Source organism: Cygnus atratus, chromosome 17 (genome assembly GCF_013377495.2).
Source record: "Cygnus atratus isolate AKBS03 ecotype Queensland, Australia chromosome 17, CAtr_DNAZoo_HiC_assembly, whole genome shotgun sequence".
NCBI classification, from domain to species: domain Eukaryota; kingdom Metazoa; phylum Chordata; class Aves; order Anseriformes; family Anatidae; genus Cygnus; species Cygnus atratus.
In genome coordinates, this window is record NC_066378.1 from 11,452,972 (window position 1) to 11,468,376 (window position 15,405).

General features: G+C 56.0%; 1 long non-coding RNA gene across 1 annotated transcript in view; it reads left to right on the top strand.

Annotated features, from left to right (window-relative positions):
- Positions 1-14,905, top strand: part of LOC118257269 (uncharacterized) — a 48,990-nt gene extending 34,085 nt beyond the window's left edge. The window contains exons 2-3 of the long non-coding RNA XR_004781511.1: positions 13,346-13,470; positions 14,774-14,905. This is a non-coding gene — a long non-coding RNA (uncharacterized LOC118257269). The remainder of the gene's footprint in view (positions 1-13,345; positions 13,471-14,773) is intronic.
- The last annotated feature ends 500 nt before the right edge of the window (positions 14,906-15,405 follow it).

The following is a 15,405-nucleotide window of genomic DNA, read 5'->3' on the forward strand; positions in this document are numbered from 1 at the left end:
TGCAGACCCCAATTCTCCTTTGCTTCTCCCTGCATCTTTCAGGAGCCTTTGGACGAGAGCCGTGGCACGTCTCGTGTGCGCACCGGGGCGGTAGAAAGGGGCTGGCAGGAGGAATTTGCTGGGCTGGGGGGAGATGCCAGGCCTCGTGTGAAGGCATCACACTGTGCAGACTTGCTCTGTGGGCAAGCACTGGGAGGATGGCTTCTGTGCACGAATCCATGGCTGCTCAGCCCGATGGTTTGGCGTGTGAGCTTGCAAACTTCGTGCTAAGTAGCAAGGAAAGAGAAAAAACGCCTTACTATTAATAGGAAAGGAGTAATATCTCTTTATCCATGTCTGAAACCGTGTTTAAAGCTACGTGAATATGCTACATTTCAACTAAAGCAATATGCAGCACTCAGAAAAGCAATATCCCTAAGCTCTTCTCTAGTTCTTGTGTTGATTTTGATATTTTTAATATCGCGTCCAGACAATGGAGTCTGTCAAACACTATGCGAAGCATTCATTTAACTAAACCAATTTAAAATGTGTAACAATTATAAAGAGATGGGCTCAGATGAGTCAATTTGTCTTGAGTGTTTTCTAGCTGAACTTAATAATATTTGAGATGTGAGAGAAATTGGAAAAAAATTCACCCTCTGCTTTCAATTCTTTTGAGAAGTCGAAATACCTAATTCACTCTGGCAAATGATAAATGTCCCTCCCCTCTTCTAATTACATCTTGCCTTAGTCACAGCGGTGTCTAGTAAATCTCCTTTCGAGACTGCACACATCACATAGTGCCCTTGTTTGAAAGAGGGGAAGAAAGGAAAAGTTCTTGATTAGATTTTACTTAAGAGCGATTCATTCTGCGCACGCAGGAGATGGCGTGGGCTTTTGGCTGCGGACGCGGGACACGCAGGCTTCAGCAAGCTCCTCCGTGCTGCGTTCCTTCCTCTTCGCTCTGCTTTCATTGCTAAATCTGAGGTTTTACTGAAAAAAGGCAAAGTTTTCCAGTACCTGGGAGGCGTGCTTTGCTCGGGTGATGTCTGTGGCTCAGCGTAGATGTGATCGTTCCCCCCAATTTGAAATCTTTGCTGTTTCAAGGCACACTGCACTTTAACAAAAAATTTTCCAGTTCACAGGAAACTCAAGTTATTCCAACAATAAGGGTTGCGGTGCGGGAGCTGTTTTTGGCTCGCCGGTTGGGTGGCTGGAAGGGAAAGTGCTCGAGCCCCTTTGGCAGCCAGGAGCACCCGGCCAGCGTCCCCGCCAGACCCTGAGGCTGATGTCTACAGCAGCAAAAAGGGGCTGAGAAACCTCCTAGAGTCTGCTGCAGTGGCAGCCTACCCGAAGCTCAGCACCCCTGTCCTCAGCAGCTCCCGACCCTCGCCTGAGCCGGGAGCGGGGCCACGCGGTCGCCGCGGCTGCTGTTTGGGCTGTTTGTCTTGGTTGGTCTAATTATGCCAAGAAAGTCATTATAATTTTATGCTCTTTGGATTAACGTTTTTGCCCAGGGCACCATAATTAGCGTATGGTTTGTAGCTTAATGATTCCGAGCACAGTCAGTGCAAACTTCCCAGCTGTAAATCGGAGGACTCGGGACGTGGGGACGGGCGCGGTAGCTGCGCGGCTCCAGAAACGGGGATTTACCCACGCACACGCTGGACATGCTCGTGCTCTCACTCCATCCTGATGAAACCACGATGCCGTTGAGGAACTGCAATGAGCTGTGACCCCCTTTTGAGTGCAGAAATCCTCCCTGGAGCATCTTCTGCCCTGTGGGGCTCAGGCGTGGTGCTGCGCTATGGGGCCAGGCTCCCCGAAGGGACCCTGCTCGGGGCAGCCGTGGCATCCCTGGCTGCCCAGGCTGTGTCTTTGGGAGTTTGCTCAGCTCCCTCCGAGGAGCAGGCCATTTGGGTAATGATAATCTCTCCTTTAGCCCCTTATATTGGTTGTTTTACGCATCTTCAGGTTTTTGATGTTATTGCTGATGATGCCCAGGGATGTCAGTGCCGAGATGGAGCGACTGCCTCTTGGCGCGGGGCTGGCTTCGGAGGTGCTGACGGCCAGGTTTTGATAGAGGAGCCCCCATCCCGCACACTGAGCTCACCCAGAAACCTGCACCGATGTAGCCAGAGACCCCCGGCTCATCCCTGGCGTCCGCAGTCGTCTTCTGGTTTCTTATTTATTGCTCGTTAGGCTGGCCATGAGCTCAGAGCCCGCGCGAGACGCCAAGCGGCCAGACTGCAGCTGTCGTCCTGTGACGGATTGCTTGGGTCGGCTCGGGAGCTCCCGGGAGAGTTTCACAATCTCTTTTCCACTGGAAAATTTCATTAATTCATTACAAAATTGTTAACATAATCAGGGGCTCCGGTTTTAACCGAAGGATATTCTCATGATAAATGTCACGGCTTTCCTTGAGTACAAGTCGAGGAGGAGGTTAAAGAGCAGCGAGAAGGAGCCAAAGCCTGCGGCACCGAGCATCTCGCACCGCTCGGCTGCGAGCTTTCCCCCCAGGTTTCCCCACGCAGGTGCTGGCAGGCTGGCACTCACCTGCAGGGCATTGCAGGGACCCGTGAAATGCCACCCGTGGCATTTTAGCAGCCTTTGTGTTAGTACAGCTATAGACTCTCGCATGGCGTGCCCAGCTTAGGTGTTCCCACGTCTTTGGCCCCAGTTCTCACAAGGCGGTGAATTTTAGGAGGAATCGGGACAAAAGCTGGGCCCGTGGTAGCCGTTCCCATTAGCTGCCTGCATGGCTGCTCGCAGCAGAATAAAAGGTGACGAGGTGCTTCTTGCCCCCGCCACAAGGAGCAGCCATAAGGTTTTGTGCTGGGGCGATTCAATTTTCACCGTTTTTTGCAGGGCTGACTTAAAAACAGAGCGTTGCCACAAAGCAGGGGGGGTGCAGGGAAGGAGAGGTGGCTTGTTTGGCTGCCAGGGCTCCCGTTTGGGAGCATTGCACAGCATTTAATAAGCAAGGACCTTTTTTAATTCTTTTTGCCCCGGAGCTGGTCTGCAGCCTGGCAGCTGGTGGGGCCTGGGGACGTGAGGACACCCCGTTTTTTCTGGCTCTCACAGTCTGTGGCTCAGCATCTCCGTGAGGCTCATTGCCCTCGCTGCAGCTGCCGGGGGCCGGCGCAGTTTTCCCCTCTCTCCGCGTTTCGTTGGATTTTAGCCCCGTGCCGAGCTTCGCAGGCACTGCCGCCTGTCATTCCAGCGGTGGCTGCATTTCAGGGAACTAATGAAGTGATGATTTTCCCTAATTGGCCCCTCAGACTTGCTGATCTCGCTCGAGGATCGCAGGTTAAACACGAAGTCGGTGCCTGTTGTTATTGGCAAGGCAGACGCGCTGCGCTGCACGGCCGGGGGAGCGCAGGGGAGGGGTTCGGGGCACGAGTGGTGCTGGGATCCTGAGCTGGCTATCCCAATATCAGACGTGCTTGGCTGTGACAGCACGTCCCAGCACCGTGTGCCACCACCAGCCTGCCCAGCAGCCCCCGAGGCGTGCACAGCACCCCAGGGTGCTGCAGGTGCTGCAGGGCAGCCGTCACTGCCGAGCTGGGCAATTTGATGGGAAGCGCAGTGAGCGTTTCAGGGTCCAGGAGAGGCTGCACAGAGCCACCACGGTCCCTGGAGGGGCTGCACGGGAGCACCGCAGCCCCAGGCACTGCACAGCACCGGCCCCGTGTGTGGGCTGGGTGGGGGGGGAAGCGCTGACCAGGCTGGGAGCCCAGGAATGGTCACAGCTCCTCAGCTCCCCTGGCAGAACTCAAGGTTGCAGTGCCCGTGTGCATGCAGGGGACCACAAGTTTCTGGAGGGAATGTCAGGAAAAATCAGGCATGGGGAGAGGTCACTTCCTATGGGGAGCTCCACCAAGGGTTTCATCTTCCTGCTGCAGTCACGTTTGTGCTGCTGGTTTGCCATTCCCCCATTTCTCCCTTCCCTCACCACTGCTTTTCCTTCTCAGCTCGGTGCCATCCATCACCTCGTCCTTCCCTCCCTGCCTTTTCTCCATCTTGATCACAAGCCCTCTGGGGGGGACAGATACCCACAACCAGCCACTGGGGATGCTGCTTGTTTTCCATCCCTTTTTTCCGTCTCCACGGAGTGCTTTTTGCATGGTTCCCTCCCTAGCCTAAAATACCCACTGACTCCAGCCGGGGCAGTGATGCCCGTGAGGGATGCCGTGTGCCTGCACCCATGGGGACGGTGTCCGCAGCTGCTGAGAGGCAGGGACGTCCTTCCCAGGAGGTCGTCACCTGCATGGGACCTGCCCCAAGGCATCCTTGAGCAATGGCAGGAGGAAGGACAGCACCTTGGGAACTCTCCTATCCCCATGGGTCACCTCCAGAAAGCAGTGCCATGGTTTGGGGTGAGATGTGGGTGTTATGGCAACAGGGGTAACTATTTCGCAGGAGGGCTGTGTCCATAGCTGATGCCTAGGCACGAGCTGGGCAAAGCTGCGGAAGGCAGCAGGGAAAAACCGGCTCAGGCAGTGCAGAGGGCGGGGATCCCTTCCCCCAGGAGTTTTCTCCCTCCCCCAGGAGTTTTCTCTTTTTTGGCTCATTCGGGCAACGGCAGCCCCCGGGGCAGGGCAGCTGGGAGCTCAACCAAACCGTGTTCGTGCAGCCACTACGGTAAGGCCCAGAGGAGACATCCGAGAGCAGAATGCAGGGCCGGGCTCCCTGCTCCGCTGGCATTTGGTTCACAGCGAGTGCCCGGCACGGGAAGCGAGTTTCGGGAGGAATCCGGTGCCTGGGGGAGAGCGGTGGAGCCCTGGCGGCAGGGGAGCAGCTGGAGCCCAGCCGAAGCCACAGCTGCGGGGAGTTGAGTTACTCAGCTTCCAAAATCACATTTTTCCGCGCTTCCCTCATCTGAACGTGGAATAACGCCGATATTGTGAGCGCAGCCGGGCGGGAGCACCCAGCCTGCAGCGGGTGCACGGGGGCTGCGTGCAGGGCACCGACCCGAGCACCCCCCTTTTGCAGCAGGGGGACACTGAAAGGTGCAAAATAAGCCCCTAAAATGCACTTAGTGCCCTGAAGCCCCTCATGCACGCCTCACAGGGCGGTGCTCAGCCTCTGAGCTGTGTGCTGGACACGCAGCGTCCCAGCCACCAGCCCGCCGGCCGGGTCCCTGGGCACACACCAGCGCCGGGTGCTGAGGGTGCAAAGCCCCGTTACCAGGAGCTCCGGCATTTCTGGCATTCCTGAGATGCCGGCAAGGTTTCAGGCAGACCAAAAGGGAGCCCTGGCAGGGAAAGCAGCGCACACAAATGCTTCTGATTCCAGCCCCTGACCCGAGCGGGCTCATTTGAACCTCTCAGCGCCCATTTTCGCCCTGCCCAGAGCCCTGCAGGAGGGTCCTGGGGTTGTCCTCGGTGACATTACAGCACCGGGGGCTGCACCCCACCATGCTGGGTTGGGCAGCGCTGGGGAGAAACCTCTGCACCCATCGTTGGCAGCGGGGCTGGACGGGGTTTCCAGAATCTCTAACTCCTCCTGTTGCCTCCTGAAGTCCCAATCTCTCCTCATTTCACAGCATTTTGCTGTGCTGCCCAGCATGCCCCCCCCACCCCCCCCCAGGGCATCCAGGGGTGTCCGTATTGCTCCCAAAGTCTGGATCCTACAGGGTGCACTTCCCAAAAGCTTGTGCTTTGCTCCGGGCGGTGACCAATAAATGTGCTCACGGGCTAATTAGCAGTACAGGAGCACGAGATAAATGATGAGCTTGAGCTCAGCCTGGCCCAACCCTCATGGGGCTGGCATCGAGGGGGCGAGGCAGGGCTGGGCAAGGTGCTCCGAGAGCCATGCCCCTCGGAAATGAACAGGGCTCAAACGTCCGCAGCAGGCGCGGGGAGGCGAGGCGGGGAGGAGGGTCTGGTCCCGCCACCCAGCCAGCGCTGCGATTCCAAAATTAAATGCAGTTGCCATAGAAATATTAATTGGGAAGAAAATCTGGAGATGACACTTGAGCAGAAGACGGAGCATTACGGAGGGATGAGGACAGCGATGAAAATAGAACAGTTGAAAGGAAAAGTCTTCAAAGGAAGCCTCACGTAGGTGAATGCTTAACGCACAGCAGCAGGTCGCCACGTCAGCCGCAGGGAGAATATTGTAGGGCAAGGGATGGGAAGTGCTTGCTGGAGGACCGAGTGCTCTTATCTCTGGCAGAGGTCACCGGGCGCTGGAGGATGGGTCTGAGGACGGGTCCTGCAGCGGCAGCAGGTTTCTGCTCTTGCTGGGAAGCAGGAGCCAGCCGGGTGCCTTCTCCCCTGATGGGCATCAGCCTCCGAGCCGCTGCTTTGCAACCAACCCCCGAGCCAGACGAGGCACCCGACCCACGTCCTCCTCGCAGTCTGGATCCTCTGCCTCCAGGCAGGGGCTGGAGGGAGGTTCCCAGCGCTCGGCTGGGTCTGCGCCTCTGCCCCGCAGGAGCGTTTGCCTGGCAGCAGGGAAGGAGAAGCACCCATCCCTGCCAGGCAATGCGGGGGAACCGGCTCTTTCAGGTGCCTCTTGCCCCCAAACTGTTTGCCTATTTTTGGGGGGGAACGGGGCTGAAACGCCCATAATCGGAGAGGTCTCCTGTGGTGAAGCAGGGCTGACGCAAGGCAAAGCGGTGCTGGGGTGCCCCACGGTGCACAAATCCTGCTGGGACTGCTGCCAGCTGTGCCCAGCTCCCCAGGGGAGGACGTGCCGCTGGGCCACCCCTTCCCTGCTGGTACCGTCACTGGTGGCTGAGAAGATAAGGAAGTTGCCGTACAAAAAAATCCCAATTTAATTAAAAAAAAATAAAATAAAATGATAGTAACAGGTGGCCCTCTCTTAGGACAGGGTGGGGATGGAGATGGGGATTTGGATGGGGACGGGGGTAGGGATGTGGTGGGGATGATGGGGATGGGGACGGGCGTCTCGTGCAGGACCGTGGTGCCCTGCTGTGCACGTGGTGACCGCGGGCAATGAGAGCCCAGCCGTGGCCCCTCGCCCGGCCGGGTGGCACTGCGGGCTGCAGCGTGGGGCTGGTGGCCCCGCTGCCCTCGCCTCACGCCGTGGCATCAGCGCGGGGGGCACGGGGCAGCTGCGACCTGCAGGGAGCGGCGGCTGCCTCGGCGCATCCATCTCCACCGCTCCTTCCACTTAAAAGGAGGGAGGATTACAATGAAGTCGCACTTTTCCCATGAACCACCTCCCACTGTGTTATGCTCTGAAGTTAATTGCAAATGAGGAGATGGAAATAGCTTATTTTGACTTTTCTTAAACAGTGCTTCATTGATTTTTTTTTTTGCCTTATTTTTTTTTTTCTGTCTCAAGAGGCAGGCCTGCATCTATTGGAAAATAGCAATTATTTCTGTAATTCCCTAGAATTAGTGGAATTAGTTGAATGAGTAAAATCTGAAGTGAGATGCTGATTAGAAATACACTGGTGTCGGAAGCGCCATGTGCGCCGTGGTGCGGCGTCGGGCGCTCCCCGTCCGTCCCTGGGCACGGCTGCAGTAGGGACAGCTTTGTGCTGAGCTGCTCTGAAGTCTCTGAAACTTTCTGGCCTCAGCGGGTGCTGGCTACTGGCTTTGCAGTGGCTTTTAGGTGGGATTGCCTGTGTGAAGTGAGCTCCCTAGTGAGCCCTTGGGCTGGGCTTACGACCAGTGTTTTTCACGTGTTCCCTTTCGGTGTTGTTCCCTTGCTTCATGGAAAGGTGTCGGCTGGGTCGTGGAAGGCCGGCAGGCTTGTCCAAGTTGGGACGGAGATGCTCCGTGGCTTTCGGTGAGCCGTGGTTGGGCTGTGACGCACCTGGTTGAGCGTGAGCTCTCCAGGGAGCACTGCCACGGGGGCACTGACCAGCCTGCCCCAAATGTTGGGGGCTGGTGCCGCTCAGGGCGATGGCTCTTGGATCAGGGGACGCATCCTGGAGACCCTCCCTGGAGCGAGGCAGGAACACGAGGGCTGGGCGAGAGGTGTTGGGAGTCTCCTGATACTTCATCTGCCCTGGGTGCTCCCACTGTGCCGTCCTGTGTGCATTGGCCCCGCTGCTCCAGCAGAGGTTATGACAGCAGCTGGACACCATCCCCTTGTCCCACATCTAAAAAAGGAGGAGAAAAGCCCAAAGAGCTGCTTTTCCTAAATGAACCGGGATGGGATCGGTCCATCCTGGGCGCCTCCTGCTGCGTGCAGGGCACGAGCCAGGTCTTTGGGTTCTTGGCTCTGCCAAGGAGTTGGGGCTCGCGGTACGTCATCAAAAAAAAATAAAAATGGTCCTGTGGTATTTTTAATAACCTGCTGGTTTAACTCAATTATGAGAGCATAATTAACTTGCTGAGATGAAACGTGAGATAAACCTTTGATTTTTTTTTTTCTTGAAGGATGCTGCAGATAGATTTTGAACTTTGTATTCAATTACTTAGAAGAGAAAAAAATTAACAGGTTTCTGATGAGAAAAGCATACTACCTCCTTCATAAAGAGAGATTTATTAAGGATAGTGAACGAGTGTACCTCAGGGCTCAATCATCTACTGTTTTTTTTCAAGGGGTGATTCAATTACTTTAAGATGTGTTGCCTAAAAGAACAAACCAGTCTCTGTTACTCGGCAAATTAATCAAGTTCCTTCAGTGGTTTCTCTGGGTTAATAATTTCATTTAGGCGGCCTTCTGTTCCGTGGTTTCATCCCTACCAAGAAAACTCTCAAATGAGAGGGAGGAAAAAAAAAAAAAAAGAAGTGCTATTCATTTGCTGGCCTTAGCACAGAGCACAGGCAGCACATGTAACCACGACGGGAGGAGTTTGTAAAAGATCAGCCTGCTCTGAGGTGCCTGTGAAAGCAGCAACTGGTTGGAAGATATTTTAAAAAAAAATGTGTTAAGGCTAATATTTTCACTGTGTAAAAAGGCCATTTGGATTTGTTGTCATCCGTGAAGAGCTGTGGATTTTATTCGTAATTACTGTGAATGATGTTCTCTGGATAGTGCAAGCGAATCCTGAAAATGTCACAAATTTTTAACACTTTTTTTTCTCTTGAATATTCATAGCTCCACTGTTCGATACAGATGGACGAAGTGCAGCAAGGAAAAAGACATTCCTGACGTTGGTCTGTCCGTGTGTGTGATCCCAGCCCCTGCCCCGGGCCCCTCTCCGGGCTCCGAGGGCGCAGGGGCTGCGGCCGGCCCCGCCACCTTAACTGCTCCCGGGGCCATCTCAAGGAGCACAGTAAAAATTTACGATCCCCATCACATCATGCTGAATAAATACCTAATCCCCTTTATTCTTAAGCAGTAACGACTAATGAATTGCTTTATGTACCGGAACAGCGAGGTCGGGATCTGAAGGTTAAGCAGGCTCGCACGCCCCACCGCAGCCACGGCTGCACAAAACGCCGCGGGTCGGGGTTTGGGTGTTATCCTCTCCCCGTGGCTTCAGGGGAGACGCGCTGGCTAGTGCTGGCCCACGGGGTGACACTGCTGGGGACACGGCTCTTCTTCTCCCTGCCCCTTCCCTGCTTCATGCACGCTGCTGGGCAGCCTGCGGTTTTGGGGGGCTGGCTTGGAAATGCTGCTGCTGGTAACTTTGGAAAAAAGGGTTTAGAAACCTGCGGGGCTTGAAATGGCATCCCAGCCCCGGTGAGCCCCAGCTCCGTGGGCTCTGTTCCCAAAGCGAGGACCCACCTCAGAGACGCTTTTGGCAAAGGCTCCGGGGCTATTTTCATACATCGTAAACCAGCTCTCAGAAGCTCACGTGCGGTGCGGTTGTATTCTCCCAGCATAAACGCAAAGAGCAGAGGCGAGGACTTGACCATGAGCCTGGGCTGCGGCGGCCGTACGTGGACTGTGAGCCCCAAAATGCCTCGTGCAGCATCTCCACACCTCTGCGCACCGGGCAGGGACGTGCTGCCCGACCTTTCTGCATTTTTGGCACACTCATGAAAACGTGACCGGTGTGGGCACCCCGGGCTGCTCCGAGGGCTGAGACGTGGGCAGACATGGGGCGTGCAAGGCCGCCCGCGGCCCCGTTAGCCCTAACGAGGCAGCTTCGTTAGGGGCCGGCTGGGGAGCGCCTGGCTGCCTGCGCGGGGCAGCGGATGCTCGTGTCATGGCTGATTACTTTTCATTTGGGCAGGGTTCAACCGGCGATAAAGCTAAAGGGAGGGATTGTAGCTATTCCCAGAACAAGAGGTCATCTGTTTTCTTTCAGGGAGCTTGGCTCTGGCTCCAGCGCGCTGAGGAACAGCGAGGCCCTTTTATCTGCCGGGGAGGGGAAGGGCTTTCGGGGGGCCGCGATGGTTTCTCTCCCCGTGCGAGCACTCGCTGCAGCCCAAGCATCGTGCCCGAGCTCCGCGTGGTGCCACGGTGCCTGGGGACGCTGCGGAGCACATCCGAGCCCGACCCCAAGGACCGTGCAGGTGCAGGAGCACGGCTGTGCCAATGCCTCCTGCCATCTAGGTGCCACAGTGCGCTTCGTACCCTTCATTTTCCACGACGCATCTGTATAGCTCTTTTCGAGGCTCCTGGCCTCCACCTCCCAAATACATTTTGGGTACAAAGCCGCGTGCTGAGGTGGGGTGAGCATTTTCCAAGTGGCTGCCTGGCTCACAGAGCAACCACACTCCAGGTCCCCAGCAGCCCTTTGCCACCCCTGGCCGAAACCACCGTGCGCCCCTGGGGCTGGTGCGGGTGCGGAGCTTCGCAGGCAACCCCAAATGTTGGTGTTGGGCACAGCTGGAGCTCCAGCAAGGCCAGAGGGGCCCCTCGCCTGCCTGCACGATCCCACACAGACAGGAATGGCTCCCAGATGTTGCACAGAGCCCACCTTTGAACAAAAAGCCTCTAATCTCATCCCGGGGACTCCCAGCATTAGCTTTGCCTTCTCCCCACCTCGCATGCAGACAGCCGTGCTTCGGTGCTGCCTGCGCAGCGTCTCGGAGCCGGCGTGGCTTTGGACGGGAGCTGCTGTCGTGCCTGGGGTGCGCTGGCTCCTTGCGCTGCTCATTTGGGGTAGCCTCAATCGGCTCCCGGTTTTGTTAACGCTTTCCCACTTAAATTCAATGCACATTCTTCTCTGTCTCTGTTTTTTCTCCCTCCACTTCGCTACAAGAGCCAGTTGCTTTTCCCACGTGAGCGAGGCAAGCAGAGGAGCTCTAATTATCGCTGTCCTCCTCGAGCAGAGGATCAGTGACCCAGAGACGGCCCCACACCGGGGCTCAGCTCCAGCAGTCCCCTCTTCCAGCCCCAGTTCCTCCCATTCCCATTTCTGCCCTGTCCCCAGCGGGCTGCGAGCCGCTGCTGCAGGTTGCAGTGAGGGCCGTGGCACAGCCCTGGGGCCTCGTTTGCTCTCAGGCTATTAAGGCAATTTGCAAATACAGCCCGGTGCGGGGAGGTAGGGGGCTGTGCCGGGCTGGCTTTGCCCTCTGCTGAGCGCTGAGATGGGAGCGAGGAGCCAGAGCAGGGCTGGAGAGCTGCTGGGGGTGACCAGGGGTCCGTGCCCCCCGCTCTGCTCGGCTCTGCCGGCCGGACCACGGCTCCCGCAGCCTGCCGGGGGATTTGTCGCTGGAGAAATGCAGTGCTCGTGCTGAGGAAAGTAGGGCATCCGCTTGGCAGCTCCAGAAATAATGGGAGATCGGTTTAATTATTCTACAGAAATGCTCAGATTGTGCAGATGCCTAACTTAGGTTTAATATAATTAAGATAACTCATGTCTATAAACACGTCTGGGACTGAGCGGGGTGTTGGAGCCGCCGATCCAAGCCTGCGTTTTTCCCTCGCAGACGTCAGCTGGAGCTCCGAGAGCCCACGGCCAGCAGGATGCGGCCGTGCCTGCCCCCCCAGGCCCTGCTGTGGGTTGGGGGTGCTGGGAAGGCGCCAACACCTCCCCGTGCCCAGCTCTTGCACGAACCCAGGGGAGGCTGGGTCCTGTGCTGGGGCATCCCTAGTGCCGAGTGGATCGGGATAGCAAAGAAAAAACCCTTTGCTGGTGACACCAGTGCGCTGGGGTTGAGTTGAGCCTCTTTCTTTTTTTTTTAGTGCATAGAAAATTGCCCTTTTCTCCCCAGATTGCGGCTGGCTGCCCTGCCCAGGGTACCTTTGTACCCTGGCTGAGCCCAAATGCTTTTCCCAGGTTGAAGCACAGGATCTGCTTTGCAAGGTGTCCCAGGCACAGCAAACCCAGGCATTTGTCAGGCACCAAACATCTGAAACTTTGCCTTGTTTTTCTGCACCCTTCTTTGGGCTCCTTCCCCCAGCCTGCCTTGTGCATCCCTGGCTCTTTGCACCTTGAAACCCTCCTGATGCTCTTCTTGTGCACTGCAAGCCCCCAAAAAACGAAGTCAGGATCTCGCTTGCTAACGAGCACTGCCGGGGCGCCTGGGGAGTGATGCTGAGAAACACGGGGCAAAACCCAGCCATGAAGGCTGCGCTGTCGTCCCGCCTTACCCCTGACTCTGGAGCCCCGTGCGGCACCGAGGTGGCTGGAGAACGCCGCACACCGCTGCCGAGTAATTAGAGCAAACGCGCACACACACACACAGAGGCGCAGCAGTACTGATTTCGGCATTAGCATGATAATGAATGTTCTCACTAGAAGCTTGTAATTATGTTTCCTCTTTTTTTCCCCTCCCCCTGAAAGTATAATTAATTATGAATAGAGCCAGAGTTTGACGCTAACGCATATTTTTTTTTTTTAAATCCCTTTTGGTTCCATTTCTGCCCTATTAAAAATTTATGAAGGAACCAGAGGTAAAGTCATTTTCCCAGGCTGTTGCTCCTATAAATTCAACGGGGATAATATTAAAAATCATACTAACAGAAGAAGGCAGGAGGGCACTTTGCAGAGGGTTTCTCCCCTTTCCCTTGGGCCGCATCCTGGGTAAGAAGCCGGGTTCTCCAGTCAAAAAAGAGAAGAGGGAAACCAAGTGGTGGGCAAGGAGGCAGGGGAGGGGGCTCAGCTGAGCACGGGACCAGGCACCAAAGCCTGGTGGTGGCACTGCGAAACATGTGCACCGTGCTGGGCATTGTCCTCAGCCTGCTGCAGGGCACCGCAGGCAGCCTGGGTGTCTCTGGGCAGCCGGTGGCAGATTTTGTTCCCGTTATTACAGGTGCACGGGTGCCCCGGGGTGATGAGGCGTGGAGCTGGTGAGCACGAGGGTTCATCGCGGGACGGGGCTGGGGGGTGCCAGCCCTGGGGGTGGCAGCCCTGCAGGTCCCCTCCCCGAAGCCACCGGGGCTGCTGAGGGTGGAGAAACGCTCTGGGAGCAACCAACGTCGTTTGTTTAAAAAAAAATCGAGCAAAACCCGCAAGCACTTTCAGTACCTTGGGAAATAGTTTAGGACTATGAAATGCAGACTCACAAACTTTTAAGAAGGTGCTTTTCTCTTTCAGTCTGCTCACACAGAAGATAAAGGAGGAAGATACGGGAGGCCCTTTCCCCTGCAGACGAAGGCGCTCCTGGTCCTCCTCCTCCTCTGCCGGCTGCCATTCATACCGGCGGCCTTCCCTTGCTGTAGGTGGGAGCTGTTTTTCTTCTTAAATTGCATTTATTCTAACAAATGTCTCATGCAAACACAATTGCAGGTTTGCTGGAGGGAGATGCTATTTGCAGGCAGCCTGGCACAAAGGCGGATTTATTCTCCTTCCTTTCATTCATTTGAAGCTAAAGTAATAGCTCTAACTACATCTGACTTATAATAAGCGCGTTACTGGGAACAAACCTGTATTCTGCATGTATTTCCCTCTTTGTCAGCTCTATCTAGGCACTTTTTCTCCTTCTCTCTCCCTCCCTTTTTACAATAACAAAATCAGAGCCTTGTCAGTTGAAAGTTTATACGCCCTATTTATAGCGCTCCCCCGTCTCCCGGCTTTCATGTCCTGGCACAAGGAGCTCCTTCCCCTCTGCTCACAGGGAGCTGCAGTGCCCAGGGAGCGGCTCCTCCAGCCCTCCTGCACAGCCAGGTGTGCCCTGCTCTCAGCACCATCCCCGCATGCTCTGCCCTGGGAGGTTTGCTGTCCCTTTTTGCCAGTGGGCCCACGAATTTTGGGGGTTGCTGTCAGAAAACAGGGGGTTTTGCTGGGCAGCCCATGTGGTTTGCTCCTTGCAGCTGTTGAGCATCTTGCTGGTGCCCGTCGGTCCTGGGGAAGCGTCACCAAAGCCTGGCATGCAAATTCAGCATCCACCTGGTGGCTTTCATTAGTAAGGAAAACAGGAGTGTTTCTCCAGGGAGCTTCACAGGCTGCTTCCATGGGTTTTGTATTCAAGATGGAACTTCGGTGAGTGTGTGTGTTTAGGAGGCCTCCGCAGACAGGTAAATCTGGACTCGGCACCGCCGTGTCTCCGCTAAGGGGAGGTGGGCGCCCATCGGTGCCGTCCCACCCGGTGCCTGTGTGCACTCGTGGCTTTTCCTCCCCCAGCAGAAGCACAGCATCTCCGTGTCCTCGCTGCCGTGGCGCTGGGGGGCTCAGCAGGGCTCTCCCGTCTGTGCCAGGCAAGAAGGATGAGCAGGAAAGAGGCTCTTGGGTCGTTCTCCCTCTGGCTAAATCTAATCCCACCAAAGGGAAAACCCTGAGTGCCAAAAAACATCTCCTCCACGAGGGGTCCTGCTCCCACGAGCTGTTTATGGGCTGAACAGCCATCAGAGCCCGATAACGAAGCGGTGTTTGCAGCACAGGGCAGGACGCTGGGGCTGCAGGGAGGGCGGCTCAGCCGCCACCGCCTTTCCTACGCGGATTTTTGCTTGCTGAAGAGTCGGCCCTTCTGTTAAATATAGCTCATGAGCTGTTCTTGAATTGCACCTAATTACGTCTCCTCTCCAGCGCACGCTTCCTGCCTGTTTGCAGCTACAAGGAGCTGGGTGATTGCGGCTTGAACTCCTCGGGCTCATTCGTTATCCCCGCGTCTCATGCTTGGAAGGAGGGAGATGAAAAGTTGAATCCTCTGAGAAGGGAGGGGAAAAAAAAGAAATAATCCTGGCAAGGTTCCTTTTGAGCTCTTCGCTCATTAAGATGTCAAAAGGTTGGGTGCCCTGGCAACTGCTTCTCCTGGTTAAGCAGGACTTGAAATTGCTGCAGTCACCAGTCGGAAAATCTGCAGGCGCTCGCCCAGCTCCGTGGCCATGGGAAAACGCCCTCAGCCGGGTGCCCAGCGCCTGGCACCGTGTGCGTGTGCACAGCACGGGCACGGTGCGAGCCTTGCCTCCTGCGGGAAGTCCCAGGGGGCCCATCCCAAAAGGCTGCTCCGATTTATGCAAATACAGCTGCTCGGGGCACCGGGCACCGTGTCACCGTCACCTCGCCCCACTGCTCCTGTGCCTCTTCTGCGCCCTCCCAGCCACGCCGACATTGATCTAGGCCCTGCGGGTAATTCCCGCGGACTTCACCTGGAAAGAGTTATTGCGTGAATGTTTGAATAGTTAGGGAATGACTCCCAAACATCACTTTCGGCTTAC